We start from the raw sequence: 17057 nt of genomic DNA on the forward strand, positions 1-17057 counted from the left end.
TGGAAATTATTTCTTTTAGTACTTTGACTATATCATACCACTGCCTTCTTGCCTCCTTGGTTTGAGATGAGAAATCAGCACTTAGTTTTATGAAGCCTCCTTTGCATGTGATGTTTCTCTTTTCTCCTGCTGCTTTTAGTATTTTCTCTTTGTCTTGAGCATTGGATAATTTGACAAGTATATGTCTTTGGGTAGGCCTGTTGGGATTTATGCAATTTAGGGTGCATTGTGCTTCCTGGATGTGGACATTCATCTCCCTCAATAGGTTTGGGAGGTTTTCACCCATTATTTCCTCCAACACCCCTTCTGTTCCCTTTCCCTTCTCTTCTTATTCTGGGATGCCTATAATGCATATGTTTTCACATTTTGCTTTGTCATTCAGGTCCCAAAGTCCCTGTTGAATTTTTTCTCTCTTTTTATCTATCAATTCTACTGTCTGTTTGATTTAGGATGTACTATCTTCCATAATAGAAGACAGTACATCACTAGTTCTTTCCTCTCCCTTTTCAAATCTGCTGTTATTTGCTGAGAGTGTATTTTTGATTTCTTGGATTGTGCTGTTACTCCCCATCATACCCATTGTCTTTTTTTTGCATGATTGCAATTTCTTCTGTATGCTCTCCAAGTGTTTTCTTCATAGTCTTATCTCTTCCTTCACCTCATTAAATTGGCCCCTATTAAATGTTTTGAGAGCTTTAATTACTTGTTTGATGTTCTGCTCTTCTTCCTACTTTTTAGTTTGTTCATTGGATTGGGTCATGTTTTCCTGATTATTGGTTTGGCTTGTAGTTTTTTGTTGCTGCCTGGTCATCATTTTATCTTGGTGGGTTGATTAGCTTCTTTGTCTAGTGTCAAGGTTTAATTAGTTGCTGCTTTTCATGTGTGTTAAGTCTTCTCTTTGCCATTTTGTTCTTCTTATTCTATTTCTGTCCTGTTGGCTAAGTTCACTTGAAGGAAAATATTAGGGTAAGTGAAAGCAAAAAGAATAAGAAAAGAAAAAAGTATAATAGTAGTATTGTTAGTAAATATTAGCAGAAGAACCATGTGAGATCTAGAAGAATGGGTATTAGACTCATGTAAGCTGTGTAGAGTTATAACAGTAAGAAAAATGGAGTATCTATAATGAGACAGTAACCTGAATATGGTGAGGAATATAGTATTAATTAAAAGACCAGTGTGGTCAGGAAAGTGGGAAGAGAAAGGAAAGGACAATAATATAGAGAGTGAATAAAAGACAGAAAATAGTACAAAGGTATTAGAAATAAAAATTGGGGGCTAAATTAAGAGCAGTGGAATGTAAGAGAAACACTAAATAATGGAGGATAGAAAGATGTAGAGGAAACGGGTAAGTATTGGTAGCCAAAATCAGTACACACAGAAAAGAGAAAATACAGGATGAGGAAACACAGCAAATGTGAATCACTCCCTGCCACACCTAATATAAAAAATATAAAAAAGAAGAGAAAGGGAAAAAAGGGGCAACAGTGGGGGTGGAAATTCAAGCAAGAAAAGGGGGATGAAGAAGAAGAGGAGGAGGAGGAGGAGGAGAAGTAGGAGGGGGAGGAGGAAAGGGCTGTGGGGTTATAAAGAGGAAGGAAAAACAAAAAAATAAACCAATTAAAAAGACCAACGTTTCGAGCAAGGAGTCCTCTTTGCATTTAAATAAAATGCTTAGGAGTCTGACTTTCCCCCTTTCTTCCTTTTTCCCTTCTCTCTCTCCCAGGGCAGCAGGAAAGCTGTGTGAGGTGTCCAGTAGGAGAATCAAGTGGGTCCTTGGTGAAGGAAATCACCAGAGAAAACAATGTCTTAATTTCCAAAGAGAGCATACCCACACATCACCAGGAACACCAAATATGCTAATAGAAGTTTTCAAAACACATCTTACAGTCCATCTCCCTTAGTTGTACTATAGGAGGGCTAGTTGAATTTTTTTTAAAAGATTTATTTATTTATTTCTCTCCCTTCCCCCCCCCCAATTTTCTGTGTCTATTTGCTGTGTCTTCTTTGTTCGCTTCTGTTGTTGTCAGTGGCATAGGAATCTGTGTTTCTTTTTGTTGCATCATCTTGTTGTGTCAGCTCTCCGTGTGTGTGCGGCATCAATCCTGGGCAGACTGCACTTTCTTTTATGCTGGGTGGCTCTCCTTACAGGGCGCACTCCTTGCACATAGGGCTCCCCTTCGTGGGGGACCCTCCTGCTTAGCTGGGTACTCTTTGTGTGCATCAGCACTGCGCATGGGCCAGCTCCACACAGGTCAACGAGGCCTGGGGGTTTGAACCGCAGACCTCCTATGTGGTAGGCAGACACTATAACAACTGGGCTAAGTCTGCTACCTAGTTGATTTTCTGACTCCACCTTCTCCCACACCAAGTTTCCGATCCCAGCATTTTTAGGTAAATTGGGCTTTCTTGGCAGATTTGCCTTTCCTTTCTTACCCAGTTTCCCCCAAGCCAGCTGGAATGCTCCTCAGCTCAAAAAAAAAGGGGGGGGTGGCAGGACCTGAAAATTGAACCCCCATCTCATTTGGCGCCTCTGCAACTCCCACCAAAACCCTTCAACTCACAGAGTCACTCCAAAACTGAACGGCTAGTGTATTCCCTTACCGCAGGGAGCACTGGATTGGGAGAGCGCTGGATTTGGGAGTGGGAAGTCTGGGATATTGTCAGCTTGGGGTCTGTGGGTCTGTGGAATGTGGGCTGTGGTGGCTTAGGGGTCATGGACCTGGGGAGCATTCTTCTGGGGAACACAGGGCTTGGGAATGTCACCACACTACTAACAGTCCAGGGAATGCCCTAGGGGGAAGAGTCCCACCTCTCCACAACTTCTGACCTCAGTGTTAGAAACCCACAATTCTACCCTTAGCAAGCACGACTTCTGTTCCAGTCTCTCCAAATCAATGTCCAAACACTTCCTGCCTTGCACGTCCCCGAAACAGCCCACTGCAGCAAGATTCCAACTGTACTCAGCCGGCATTTTGCAGGAACAATTATGAAGTGCATTCACTCAGGTGCCATCTTTCCCCACCCATCAGCTATCATCTTTTAATATCTCCATTTGTTCATCCCAGCTTGTCCTTAAAGGGAAAGTACGTCTGCCTCATTATCTAAAAAAGATGAAGAAATGCACTTGCTAGCTGTTCTTTAATCCTCCCCTGGTTAGCCATGTATATCACTTTGGCTGCTTATATCCTCCCGACAGTGAACTCAGACACGTGGTCTTGCTGGATTTAGGCAGGATCAGGTCTCGAACCTAATGCCAGGTTGCCTAAGTTTGTTTTTGCCTTACTTTTTTCCTCTGGGTGGGTAACAAAAGGAAGCATTTCTACCAACTACAAGGCACAAGGTAGAAAGTACAGTTAAGAGAATGCAGCACATATGCAGAGTATGTTGGAAAACCCAGTAATCCCCAAGCTCACTGACTCCAGGAACTCAGATTGGGTGAAAGCAGCTTCAACTGAGTCTCTAAAGACCCTTCACACACCTTCCATCCTGTGCAAGACACCTGGTCATTCTGGGGGAGGTGTGAAGATAAGTCAGCCTGGTTGTTGTCCACAGCCACATGCTAAGGCCAACAAGGCAATCCTTAGTATTTTCTTAAAGTTCTTGAGAATTCCAGGGGTGCCATACTAAAGGAACTTGTCCCACGGCTGCTGGAAATCCTGGTGTGCCTGTGCTCCAAGTCACTTTACAGGACTACAGGACGGGGAGGACAGAAAATCTCCCAGCATGGGCTCAGGGCTCCTGTTCCCACACGACGGCTAGCCGGAACCAGCTCACCACACCCGAGCTTCCTTCCACTGCTGCCTTCAAGCTTTTCCACTTCTGGCATGGTCACAGGGTGCCCTGGTCCACTGTGGCTTTCACTTCTGTGGAAAGCATCACCTCCAGTATGGCTCCTACACTCCTAGGTTAACAAGAAGCCCAAACCATGGCCAGTGATAAAGTTTTCAATGTTTGGTACTGTGAAAACTGGATAGCTCTTTGGGTTAAAAATAAACTTGTATTTTCCCACTTCATTGCAGACAAAAGAAAATTCTGGATGGATTTTAAAAGGTAAGTGAAAAAACAGCTCTAAGGGCCTTTTAATCATCAAAGCAATGGGGAGAGATCAAAAAGAAAATATCAAACACCTTGACTATATGCATTAGTCAACAAAAGGGGTACTGATGCAAAGTACAAGAAGTCTGTTGGCATTGACAAAGGGGGCTTATTTTGGGTAGAAACTTACAGTCGCAAGACCATAAAGTGTAAGTTACTTTCCTCACCAAAGTCTGTTACCACATGTTGGAGCAAGATGGCTGCTGGTCTCTGTGAGGATTCAGCCTTCTTCTTCAGACTCCATGGTCCCAGCTTGTTCTGGTCTCAGCTGTAGGCTGGCATAAGGCTTGTCTCTCTGTCTGGGGCTTGTTTCTTTATTGGCTTGGCTGCTCTGGTGTCTCCACAAGGTCAGCTGTAGACCATCAGGTTCTCTCTCTTTCCAGGCCTCTGCCATGTCTATAGAGCCATCTCTGTTCCTCTGTGTTCTTCTCCTGTGTGTTTATTTCCCTGGGATCCAGCATCAAAACTCCAACTACTTCCTTTGCCATGTCTTTTTCTCAGTGAGTCCCTGCCCACCAAGGGGGTGAAGACTCAATGTCCTACTGACATGGGCCATTTCAACCCTTGATCATAATTTAATAAAGTAAAAGTGAAACCTCTGGAGTTAATACAATCTATTATGCCCATAGGAAGAGACCAGTTTACAAACATAATCCAATATCTATGTGTGGAATTCATAAACAGTATCAAATGGCTACACTATATAAAAACTAAAGATATTTGAATTAAATCAAATAAAATCCAACATTTTAAGAAACGTAATGCACCATGGAGAGATCACATTATCTTTAACATACATAACATAGGATGTTGATTGGCCGAGAGTCACCTCTTGCTGGCAGTGTTATGTCCTCTTGAAGGAAACTTTGTAGGTAAACCCCCAGATCAGAAGGCCCTTCAGGAACCCAAGGAAACCCAAGCATCCCACCCACTCTTCTGGGATGATACAAGGTCAATTCTCCAAAGGAGGAACTTGGTCTCCTGTCAGGGAAAGTTCTGGAATCCAGACCCTCCCCTCTGAGGTTCAGAGTTACTGCCCAGCCCACTTGAGGCCAGCTGGAAAGAAAAAAAAAAATAACATGGTCCCCATCACTCACATCACTTCCATATGCCTAGTAAATTAAGGACTTAGAATGAAGCTGGGCTCCTGGTCATTCTGTGGCTTAAGTCCTTCCGGGCCAGCCCACCAGAGGAACACATGTGTGGCTGGAGAAGAGCCACAGGGTCCAACACATAGACCAGGCCTCCAGACACCTGGTGGAGAGGTGGGAGGCACCTTCCTCTCTCACACCTGAAAGCCTGGTGCCAAAGGGGACAGGGCAGCAGGTCAGCCAGCAGGGGGCAGTGCTAACAGCAGGGGAACAAGGAAACAGAAGATCCTCATGGAAAAGGCTGGGCTTGTGCTTCCTCTGACCCTTCTGAGCTGAGTTAACCCCTAGGGTTCTTATTCTGAGAGAAAGATCCTAAAGGGGAAGGATGGACTCAAGAACAGAACATGCAATCACCCTACACTGAATGTAAGAGCTAATGGCACTTTATTTTGTTCCCTAAGCTGGAGAAAACCAGCATAATAGAGTATGATATGCAACATTATTGAAAAATGTCCATTTCTTTTCCTAATGAGTTCTAAAACTCTCTTTAAAGTAAGAATGATGAGTAAGCAGCAATGCCTGTCCCCCAAGCGCTGGATTAGTTACCAGGAGCCTATCATAGCTCAGAATAACTTTCCTTAGCAATGCTGGTGGATGTTATCACAATCTTAGACAGCTCTTCCTCATGGGGATTTCGCATATTCAGAACTTTTGCAGAACAAAATGAAATTTTCTATCACAGAAAAATAAAGAAAAAAATATTCATCACCAGCCAGCCTCAGTTAGTAACATGACTATCCATTTCCAAAACCTAATCAAACTGAAAAATCTGCTTTTCCTTGATTTGTTTCACCAATTTTTCTTCTTTCCTCTTTTTTTCTTTCACTACTTTATGGATTGAAGCAGAATGTCATTAATAAAACTGACTCAGATTTACATGCTACCACAAAACGGAGCTTCTGTGTTTATTGGTATTTCATTATTACCATTTCTCAAGGGATTTCTTGTTTCACACAGGATGTTGCTTTTAAAACACAAAGCAAAAAGAACGCCACTTACTTTTCTCTCTTGATGTCCATTTGGCCCTTTGTGTTTTGAGTATTATTGAAATTCAGTGTTTCCTGATACTGGTTTGGCCCTTGCTGTCTACCATCACTTTTCCCTCAGAAAGTAGCTGAGGTGTGAACCAAGTGCAGGGTGACACAGAAGGAGGGTTGCTGAGGTTGTTGGTGCTGGGGGTCGGAAACAGACGTGACAGTGGAGGAGACCTTGCTACTGCAGGTAGAGCTGCTGGCTGAGAAAGGGTACTTGGTAGGAGAAGCAAGGGCTTTCCAACAGTGGGAAATGGAGCCAGAGACACAACCCCAGAGCGTTGTTCAGGATCAGCTGAGTGGTAGATGGCACCAATAGCCAATTCTCCTCCACTCCTGGCCACCCACAGGAGTAACCGTCCCTGCTCCTCTGCTAGGTGCTTGCATGTGACCAAGGAGCCATGTGCAACTCTTCAGGCAGAAGCATGTAAGCACCCATGGCCAGGAGCTCCAGAGACTTCACACTGAAAGGACAACAGCCTGATTGGTGGCCCTCCCTCCACCAGGGTTCCTGAGACTGGACTGGGCAGAGCATCCCTGCCACATACACAAACACACACACACACACACACACACACCTTTTGGCATGGGAAGTCTATCTTTACTTTTAGCCACCTTCTCAGTTTGCCAGGGCTAGTCTGACAATGCCCCAGAACTGCTTATTTAAGCCCCCAGGTTGACGGTTCTATCATGTGCCTCTCTGACAGTGGTCAGATCAGGAAGGAAAGGCTTGGCCCAGTGGACCCAATCCTTAGAAAAGGGCACTGACCATCACTAGCCAAAGCCAATTAGTCTATGGGGTGCAGCAGTGCTCCAAAATGTATTTGCCAAATACAATGAATGTGCCACACTAATGAAAGAGTTTGTTGATGTGGGAGGAGTGGGGTGGGGGGGGGGTGGGGGTATATGGGAACCTCTTATATTTTTGAATGTAACATTTTTTGTGATCTATGTATCTTCAAAAAATACAACTAAAAAATTGATAGGGGTGGGGGTCGGGAGTGGGGTACATGGGAACCTCTTATGTTTTCTAATGTAACATTTTGTGTGATCTATTAACTTTGAAAAAAGATAATAAAAAAATAAAAAAATAAAAACAAAACAGTAATTAGAGCTCCACCGACCCAGGGCTTACTTTGAGCCACTGTATGCGCACTAAGCACATTCATTCTCTTAAGTGGTCCATGAGGTCAGTTCTGTTTGATCTGTCCTAGAATGGCAAAGTGAGACAGAGAGGCTGTGACTTGTGAAGGCTCCACAGCCAGTCACCACAGAGCTGATACTTCCATCCAAGACTCCTCAGCCTGGGCTGCTAACCAACACACTGACTACTGTTAACTGTGCTCCAAGGAAATTGATTTAGGAAGAATTTGATCAGCTTTAGTACAGAGTTTGATCAGCTGTAGTACAGAATTTGCCCTCTTTATGACCAATGATCCCAAGGTCAGAGAAACTGCTCCTGGAGCCCTGGAGCTGATCAGATACCAGTGCCCATAATCCCAATACCATGGTGTCAACATTGGTTCAAATAGACTTTGAAATGCCTTTTGCTGTTCTTGTTGCTTTTAAGGCTCTTTTCTTTAGATTTTAATTAATATTTATTTCGGTTGCATAATTTCCTTTTGGCATGCACAAAGCTCTAGGACTTGAATTTGCCTGTAACCTCAGCTAACCAAAACTGCCCTGAAATGCTTTAAACACATAAAATCCCATTTGAATGCATGCGTTCTAAAGACAGTTACCAGACATTGTATGTCCTCCCATGGCCCACTGGGTGGACTGTGGGAGAGTGTGGGCTATAATGGGGACCATTGACCATGAGGTGCAGCGGTGCTCAGAGATGTATTCACCAAATGCAATGAATGTCTCATGATGATGGAGGAGATTGTTGCTATGGGGGGAGGAGAGGGGTGAGGGGAGTAGGGGGTATATGGGGACCTCATATTTTTTGAATGTAATATTAAAAAAATAAAGACAAAAAAAATAAAGACAAAAAAATAAATAAATAAAGACATTTCCCATTTTCCAGGAGGCAATAAGGCATTCGAGCAGCAGTCAGCGACTTTCTTTCTGGAGGGCCAGGGGGGAAGTCTTCTGGTCCTGTGGGCTCTGTCGTTATCACTCAACCCCAACATCCTGCACAGGAACGTTAGAGAAATGAATGGGTGTGGGTGTGTTCTAATAAAACTTTATCAAAACAGGCAGGCGGCCAGATTTGGCCTGCAGGCCTTAGTTTGCCGACCCTGTCATATAGAAAAGTGTGCTTATGGCTCATTCCTGATGTCCCACCAAGAGATAGAGCCCTGGTCACCTCTTACCTCGGGGCCCCTCTCTGGCCCTTGTTCATTTAGCCCTGGAAGGCGGGGCCATTTATCAGACCGCCAAATTCTGGAAGGAGACACTGAGTCTTCAGGCTCACTCTGCCCTTCTCCCTCTTGGGCCTTGTCCGCAGGGGGCAGCGGCTCTGCTTTGCATTTCTACCACATTTAAGCTTCAGAATCCACGAGCCCCTCTGTGCAGTATTCAGTGGTACCTTCCATCAGTGACATCCCATCGAGGAGCAGTCTACAGTCCACCTTATGGAAAGGAACTCCTCAAAGGTACAAAGAAAACGGTGTAGTGTGAACTGTCTTTGTTATTTGAAAATCCAGATGAAATTTATATTCTCTAGATAAAGAAGATTTGAACAACTTCATACACCAAGAGTCTTGGCTTTTTGACTATTATCTCATGATGGCCATCAACTCACTGGCAGTATCATAGGTACCGTAGACTCAAAATGTAAACCCCACTTAGTAGTGAAACTATTTACAGTTGTTCAAAAGCTTTTGCTCACAGGAAGAAAACAGATGAGGTGTGTGTTTACAGAAGGTCAGGAAACCTTCCATTTCACCCCCCTCCTGTTTTAATGGCCAGCAGAGACAGGTACCTTGTCAGACGGCCCCAGAAGTCCCCTTCCTCCAACCAGTTCTTCCACACGCTAGAAGCCAGGCAGAGGGGTACCTCAGATTCAAGAGACATCCCGGGGGGCAGGCTGAGGGCCATGGTTGCTTCAACTGGAAACTACGCTTCTGTGTGTGAAGTGAAGCTCATGAGACTCAAGGGGCCTCCCATCAGTACTCGAGAGAGAGTTGACCTGAACTGGGGACTCACCTGGGCACCACTGATAGTGGGTAGCTAGGAGAAGAGGAAGGGGGCATTTTGTGGGATTATTTTTTTTTTATTTTTTTATTTTTTTATTTTTTTTATTTTTTTAAATTGTTTATTTATTTTTTTAAATTACATTATGAAAAATATGAGGCCCATTCAACCCCACCGCCCCCGCCCCCCACTCCCCCCACAGCAACACTCTCTCCCATCATCATGACACATCCAATGCACCTGGTAAGTTCATCTCTGAGCATCACTGCACCCCATAGTCATTGGTCCACATCATAGCCCAGACTCTCTCACGTTCCATCCAGTGGGCCCTGGGGGGATCTATAATGTCCCGTAATTGTCCGTGAAGCACTATCCAGGACAACTCAACGTCCCGAATTATTTTATACACCATTAACTTCCTTTCCAATGGAATCTGTGTTCCACGTTATGGGTTGAGCTGTGTACCCCAAAAAGATACCTTGAAGTCCTAATCCTGGGTACCTGGGAACACGAACTTTTTGCAAAAGCATTATTGCAAGCAGAATCATTTAAATTGAATGAGGCTGACTGCAGTGGGTGGACCCTTAGTCCAGGATGGCTGGTGTCTTTAGAGGGGGGGTGGACACAGACAAAAGTGGGGGGCGGGAGCACCATGGGAAAAGAGACAGAGCAGGCCATAGGGTGACTGAGGAGGCACTGAAAACCCAAGGCTTGCTGGCCAAGGGACAGGTGCCCCAGCGGCCAGGACTGACACACCAGCACGGCCCACGCACTTGCGGCTTCAGCCTGCCGGGCTGAGAGAGCCGTTTCTGGTGTTTTTACCCACCCAGTTCATGGCACTTGTGACAGCAGCCTGAGAAAAGTGAGGTGTCCCTCTTCTGGCACTACCATCCTTCCAGGAGGGCTGAGGGATAGGCCAGGTGCCCAGCTGTCCGCCAGGCTGAGGGTCCCCAATCAAGGCTTTTATCTAATCAGATGCCCTGAGGAACACCCTGGGGACGGACAGAAACAATGTTGAAAAGAAAGGAATGGGTGACCTGGACAACTCTGAACACCCTTCTCTTCCTTCCTTCCGCCCTCTCTTGGGGGCTTCGGCTGCTTAGACCCCCGAGGTCTTCCCACCACGCACACCTTCCCAGAGCGGCCTGGCCAGACGGTGCAGACCTATTCCTGGTTCTCCTTGTCGGTGGGAAGGCGGCCCGAGGGTTCCAGTGGCCCAGGACCGTCCATCAGCCTGGTTGCTTATTCACGGCTGCGGGAACCACCGCACATACTGCTCAGGGGGCCCCATCCTGCACACTGGATAGCCTCGGGGCTCCCTTTCTTGACTGTCCGCGCACCCCCGGATTGCTGCAAGGCCCCTCCAGCCCGGGGGAGGGGTGCCTCTGTGTCTCGCAGTACTAAAAGCTCTGCTCTTTCGGGTCCAGGCGCCCATCTCACCGACCCTGCCGAGCAGCCCCTGCCCCCACCACCTCCAGGCGCCCCATCTAGTCTTCCTCCCTGGTGAGCACTCCCTCCTTACCCGCCCCAGACTTGACCTTCCCAGTAGCCCTTTCTCACTATGATGTCCTGCTCCCACCCCCACAGAAGCATCCCCCACCCTGCCCGGGTCCCGCCCCCACGCCCTTGCTTGGCCCCCAGATCCCTTCCACGCGGTGCCGCTGGGTGTCCAGTCCCCGCTCCGGGTGGCACAACCCCGCCCCAGTCCCTCCCTGGCAGGGGACACCTGCCCCCAGCCCCGCCCCACCCCCGCCGCGCGATGTCGCCCCTCCCGCCTCACCCGGGCCTGGGGGGAGAAGTAGCTGCGCTCCTTGGGGTCCAGGCGCCGCTGCGGGACATAGCTGAAGGCGGACTGCGCGGAGATGGGCGGCGGCCCGGGCTTGCCCCGCAGCCTGGCGGCGGTGATCTCCTCCTCATCCGCCAGGCCGCCCGCGTCCAGCTTCTCCGCCCAGGCCATGTCGGTCCCACCCGGCCGGGGGCCCCGCCCGAGTCCGCCTCCCTGGCTGCCCGGCGCCCGCGTTCAGCAGTTGCCGGGGAACCGCGGTCTCGCGTCACAAAGTTGGGGGCGGGCGCAGGGCTGGGGCGCAGGGCCAGGGGCGCAGGGTGGAGGGCGCAGCTGGGCTGGGGATGGGACCGTGCCCTCCCGTCTCCTTGCGGGTCCCTGGAGGGCCCACTTGGGACACAAGGAGTTGCATCTGCTGGACTGGGGGCCTGCGCAGGCTTGCCCTTGCCCTTGCCCTTGCGCTCCCGGAGGGTTCCAAGCGGGCTGTCCGGTAGAAGTGCAGGCCACGCCACCGCGGCATCTGAAACTCTCCAGGAGCCGCGGAACAGTAGTGGAAGACTCAGGTGGAATTCACTGCCATGGTATATTAACTCAGTGTGTCCACAGCAGCATCCTGTCAACGTGCAACGAGTCGGTTTTCAGCGCCTTGGTCACCACGAGCGGACACTGCTCACGGTACTGGCAGGTGCTGTTGTGCAGCGGCACAAATCGAATCCATTCAAGTGGTATCTGGCAAAACTGAGCTGTTCCGCAGCGCTCTGCTGTTTCTTGAGTCAAATGCTGGTTCAAGAGGTGTGTTCCTTCTGTCGAAAATTCGCTTAACTCTCAAGCCTGGGATGTGTGTGTATCAGTAAAAAGGAAAAGGAGAACTAAACAGGCCTTGGGAATACTTTAACCAGGGCAGCTCTAGGAAGACTGGCTTGAAACATAAATGATAATGAGGGGCAAGACTTGTGAAATTTGGGGAACAGTCGGTCATTCCAGGCAGAGGGAAGAGCATCTGTGGTGGCCCTGAGGCCGAGCCCATTGATGTGCAGGCGGCAGAAAGGGAGGACAAGGACTGTGCAGCTTTCGGAAGGGGAAGGCAGTAGGGAGTGCAGGTGGACAGGCAGGCAGGGGAGGGGGCGGTCTCAGGCCCGGACCAACGAGCACCCCTCTCAGGAGGCTTCTTGCCTGTATGTCCTTGATTCAGGCAGAGGTTTCAAAGATTTTTCAGTACCATGTCCTTGATGCTAATTAACAAAAGCAATAACCACACACTTACAGTGGGACCCCTAGAAGTAGAGCACCCTCGAAATATGGCACCCGTAGAAGTACAGCACACCTAGCAGTAGGGAACCCTAGAATTATGGCACCCCTAGAAATATGACCCAGCAAGCCAGTCTGTGCTCCTCCTACACCACCTTACACATGGACACAACCATTCTAAGGTCCACAGGATGGAGGAATAGAGTATGGATTGGAGTGGACTTACTGATATTTCTATTCATGAACTATTGTGATTAGTAATTGAAGAAAATGTGGCATTGGTGTGGAGAAAGTGGCCATGTTGGCTGCTGGGGGTGGGAGTGGGAGGAAGAAATGTAAATGTGGGGGCATTTTCGGGATTTGGAGTTGTCCTGGGTGTTGCTGCAGGGACAGTTACTGGATATTGTATGTCCTCCCATGGCACACTGGGTGGACTGTGGGAGAGTGTGGGCTATGGTGTGGACGATTGACCATGAGGTGAAGCGGTACTCAGAGTTGTATTCACCAAATGCAATGAGTGTCTCATGATGATGGAAGAGATTGTTGTTATGGGGGTTGGAGTGGGGTGAGGGGGTATAGGGTGTGACAGGGAGGGACAAGAGAGCTCACAGAAGGCAGAAGTGACACTGGGCTTGGTCTGGGTAGCAAAGAGGGACTGTGGAAGGGTTTCCGAGGCATAGTATGATCCAGAATAGTGCTCAGGCCCAAAGCCATGAAATGCTCTAAGAACTGTAAGTGAGACCACTTCACAGGTTTCCCAGAGATGTGAGAATCCTTTTGGCCTGGCCCCCAGGTGAGCGGGAATTCACTTGGGTATATGAACACATCCGAATCGATTGCAGCTCTCTCCTGGTCAATCCTTCATTCGCTTCTATTTGTCTCATTCCTTCTCTGCAAAGAAGCATAAAATTTAAAAGTGAACTTAGAGCTCTAGAACTCATAGAGTTTCAATAACCTATGCTAAAGCTTAAAAAGCCTTAAAAAGTAAAAATAAAGAGATCTAAAATGTTACAGCATGATGGGGTCATGCGATGGTTAATCACCATCCAGTTGGTGCCGAGTCATTGGATGATGCAAGCCCTGGCCTGCCAGTGTGAGGGCATTCTGTAGGTGGCTTTAGACCATTAGGCAGTTGCAGCTATGGCTGATGACATCCACAAACAAGGGCGACTGCCTTCAGCAAGGAGGGGAGTCCCATCACCCCAGCAGCTGGAGGTCTTAAAGCAACACCAAGGCCCTCAGCAGTGGCAAATCCTTTCTCTCCTTCTCCAGCTTCTCCCAAGGAAGTCATCCCCTGTGCTGTCTCCAATGCATGGCCTGCCCTAGGAAATCTGAACTTGCCTATCCCCAGGGTCACTGAGCCAATTCTACTAACAAATCCCTCCCTATTTACGTATGGACCCATATCCTGTTGGCTGTTTCTTCAGAGAATCCTAATACTGGTAGAAATGCAGACGTTACTAGCTAATATGTCCTGTGATTACTTTGTGGTGGGCCTTTTTCTAAATGTTTTTATGTGTATTAACTCATTTCATCCTTATTTTCTGATTAGCCATTTGGAAATGAGGCCCAAGGTCATACAATTTGCAAGAGAGGTTGAAATCAACCCCACGTGCCTGACTCCTGAACACAGATTCTCAGTCCTCTGTTACATTGCTGCTCAGACCAGGTTCAAGTCTCATCTTCACCCGTGGTTCTGTATCCAAGGCAGGCATTGACCATCTGTGAGCTTTGGAGAGGAAACACTGCCCAAGTCCAAGGCCCCTGGAAATCATACAAGCCTGTGTTCAAGTGCTTAGCATAGAGCTCAGCACAGAGCGGGTGAAAAGTAAATGGAAGCTCCTTTCCTTGTCCAAGGCCCCGGAACTAGCCAGAGGTAGAAACCCAGTCTCCAAACTCTGTGGCCCTTTCCACATCTGCCTGCCTTGTCTCACTCTCCCCTCAAGCTTTAACCTGACCGTAATTGGAGAGTGAAGCATTTGTACTTCACTAAATACAATGTAATTCACGCATGATTTACATTTTAGATTTTCCCCCAATCAAACCTGCCCCCTTACAACCCTACCTAAATTTACTTTACTTCATTGTATATTTAAAAAGAGAATACTCCTGAATATATATATACTTAAAGATTTTATTTCAATTTACCCCTCTCCCCGGTTGTTTGCACTTGCTGTCTGCTCATCTTCTTTTTAGGAGGCACTGGGAACCGAACCTGGGGCCTCCAATGTGGGAGGGAGGCACCTAATTACTCAAACCACCTCTGCTCCATTTCATATGTCTCATTGTGTTTCTTCACTGTGTCTCTTACTGCATCATCTTGTTGCATCAGCTAACTGAGTCATCTTGTTGCATCAGCTCACCAAGTCAGCTAGTCCTGTCAGCTTGCTATTTGGCTCATCATCTTTACGAGGCACTGGGAACTGAACCTGGGATCTACCACAGTGTGGGTACGAGTCCAGCTGCTTAAGACACATCCACTTCCCTATATTTTATTAAAGGATTATTTCTGTATAATTCTACAATTATAAAGGTTATAGTAATCCAAAGTGCTGTCATCTGTTTTCCCATTGCTCCTCCTCACCATACATTATATCTGCTAACAAAGTACATCAGGAAATGGGAAAAAAACATTTCTTATATTTGTAGGAGGAGGAAATGAAGGTCTCCAAAAAGCATACTCTTTTCATTTAGCAGATAACTGTTACAAGATGGCAGATTTAAAAATAGTCATTCATTGTATTCATTTATTGTACTTGATCGATTCTGTTTGACATATAAAATCAAGTATCTATGATACTAATATTAAATTGAACTTTAATTTTAAATCAATCACTGACACTTGGTATTCACAGTATAGGGAAAATAAAGGCTCCTTCCATGTCTCTGTAAGATCTAGACAGATCCTTTTCAGATCACCAAATAGTCCATAATTCTGCAAAATGGCTAACTCACAAATAAGGCTCTTTTTATGCTGAGACCCATAAAAACACAACTTCTTTCATGATCTGAGTTCTGAAGTCACTATTCCTTCTTGTCAGCACTGAACCCCGGGGTTTTGAGAAAACAATTTTCTTGATAAAGATTTGACAAATTCAAGCCTTGATTTTAGCATCTCAGCCTCATGAAAATGGATCTGTTACGGAAAGAAAAATAAAAGGAACTGGCTAGTATAATCCTTCACAGTTGAAATTACCGTGTTGAACTTGTTTGTCTGTAACAACCTGCCCACAAATACTTGCACACACATAAGAATGGAAGCTCCTCGAGGGCAAAGTCACAGTTATCTTACTTGTGTACTCCCAGAGCCCAGAACAATGCTTAGTACATAATAAGAGCTCAATAAATATTAGTTGCTTAAATAAGAGGGATATTTAAAGGATCAAAGATGATTCCTGTCCTCGAAGACACAATCAATACTAGAAGTATGCAACAAGCCAATGCAGAGTGTGTGAAGAAAATCAGCATTCCAGCCCTCAGAGGAGGTCAGGGTTTTAGGTTGTGGGGAAAGAAGAGACCTGAGTGGGGTGTTGCTGAATGGACAGAATTTAGTCATGAGGAGATGCTGTCTGGAGGGAGAGGGGGCACCTGGTCAAAGGAGCAAGGGGAGAGAGAATAGAGTGGGTTAGGTGGAAGGGAAGAGACTGCCAGCTTGAAGACAGGTAACAAGGTGCAGCCTCAGGGGATCCCAAAAATCAGAGCAGAGGAGGTTCTACTGTATCCCGTGAGTAGGAAAGAAACAAGGTTTCTGATTACAGGCTGGCATGCTGAGGGTTTTCAGAAGATTAGTCTGGGGTGTGCAAGATGAACTGGACAAGAGTAAGCCAGAGAGGAAACCAGGGAGCAGACTAGCACCAATACCTTAGAGAACTTGGGAAATTCATCTACATTCTAGTCACTCATCATCATAATGCCTTATTAAGTAACTTACAAAGGAAACAATAAGGTCTTAGACATTAGGTAGTGATGAAGATACTGGTTTTAGTGAGTCATCCTGTCCATTCTTACACTTACATCAGGGGGAATTTAAAACAGATATTCCAATAATTTAATAACTCTAAAAGCAGAGTTGAGCATATCTTATGAAGAATATAGGCATATTCTGCTTTTGGAAAACTGAAGATCAGAAAATTCTGTATTTCAAGGGAAGCAGACTTGGCCCAGTGGTTAGTGCATCTGTCTACCACATGGGAAGTCCACGGTTCAAACCCCGGGCCTCCTTGACCCGTGTGGAGCTGGCCCATGCACAGTGCTGATGCACGCAAGGAGTGCTGTGCCATGCAGGGGTGTTCCCCACATAGGGGAGCCCCACACGCAAGGAGTGCGCCCCATAAGGAGAGCAACCCAGCATAAAAGAAAGTGCAGCCTGCCCAGGAATGGTGCTGCACACACGGAGAGCTGACACAACAGGATGACGCAACCAAAAGAGACACAGATTCCCATGCCACTGACAACAGCAGAAGCAGACAAAAAAGATGCAGCAAATAGACACAGAGAACAGACAACCGGGGTGGGGGTTGGGAGGGGAGAGAAATAAATAAAATAGATAAATCTTAAAAAAAAAAAGAGAAAAATCTGTATTTCAAAACATAAGCCAAAGATTTATAA

Source organism: Dasypus novemcinctus, chromosome 22 (genome assembly GCF_030445035.2).
Source record: "Dasypus novemcinctus isolate mDasNov1 chromosome 22, mDasNov1.1.hap2, whole genome shotgun sequence".
Lineage (NCBI taxonomy): Eukaryota > Metazoa > Chordata > Mammalia > Cingulata > Dasypodidae > Dasypus > Dasypus novemcinctus.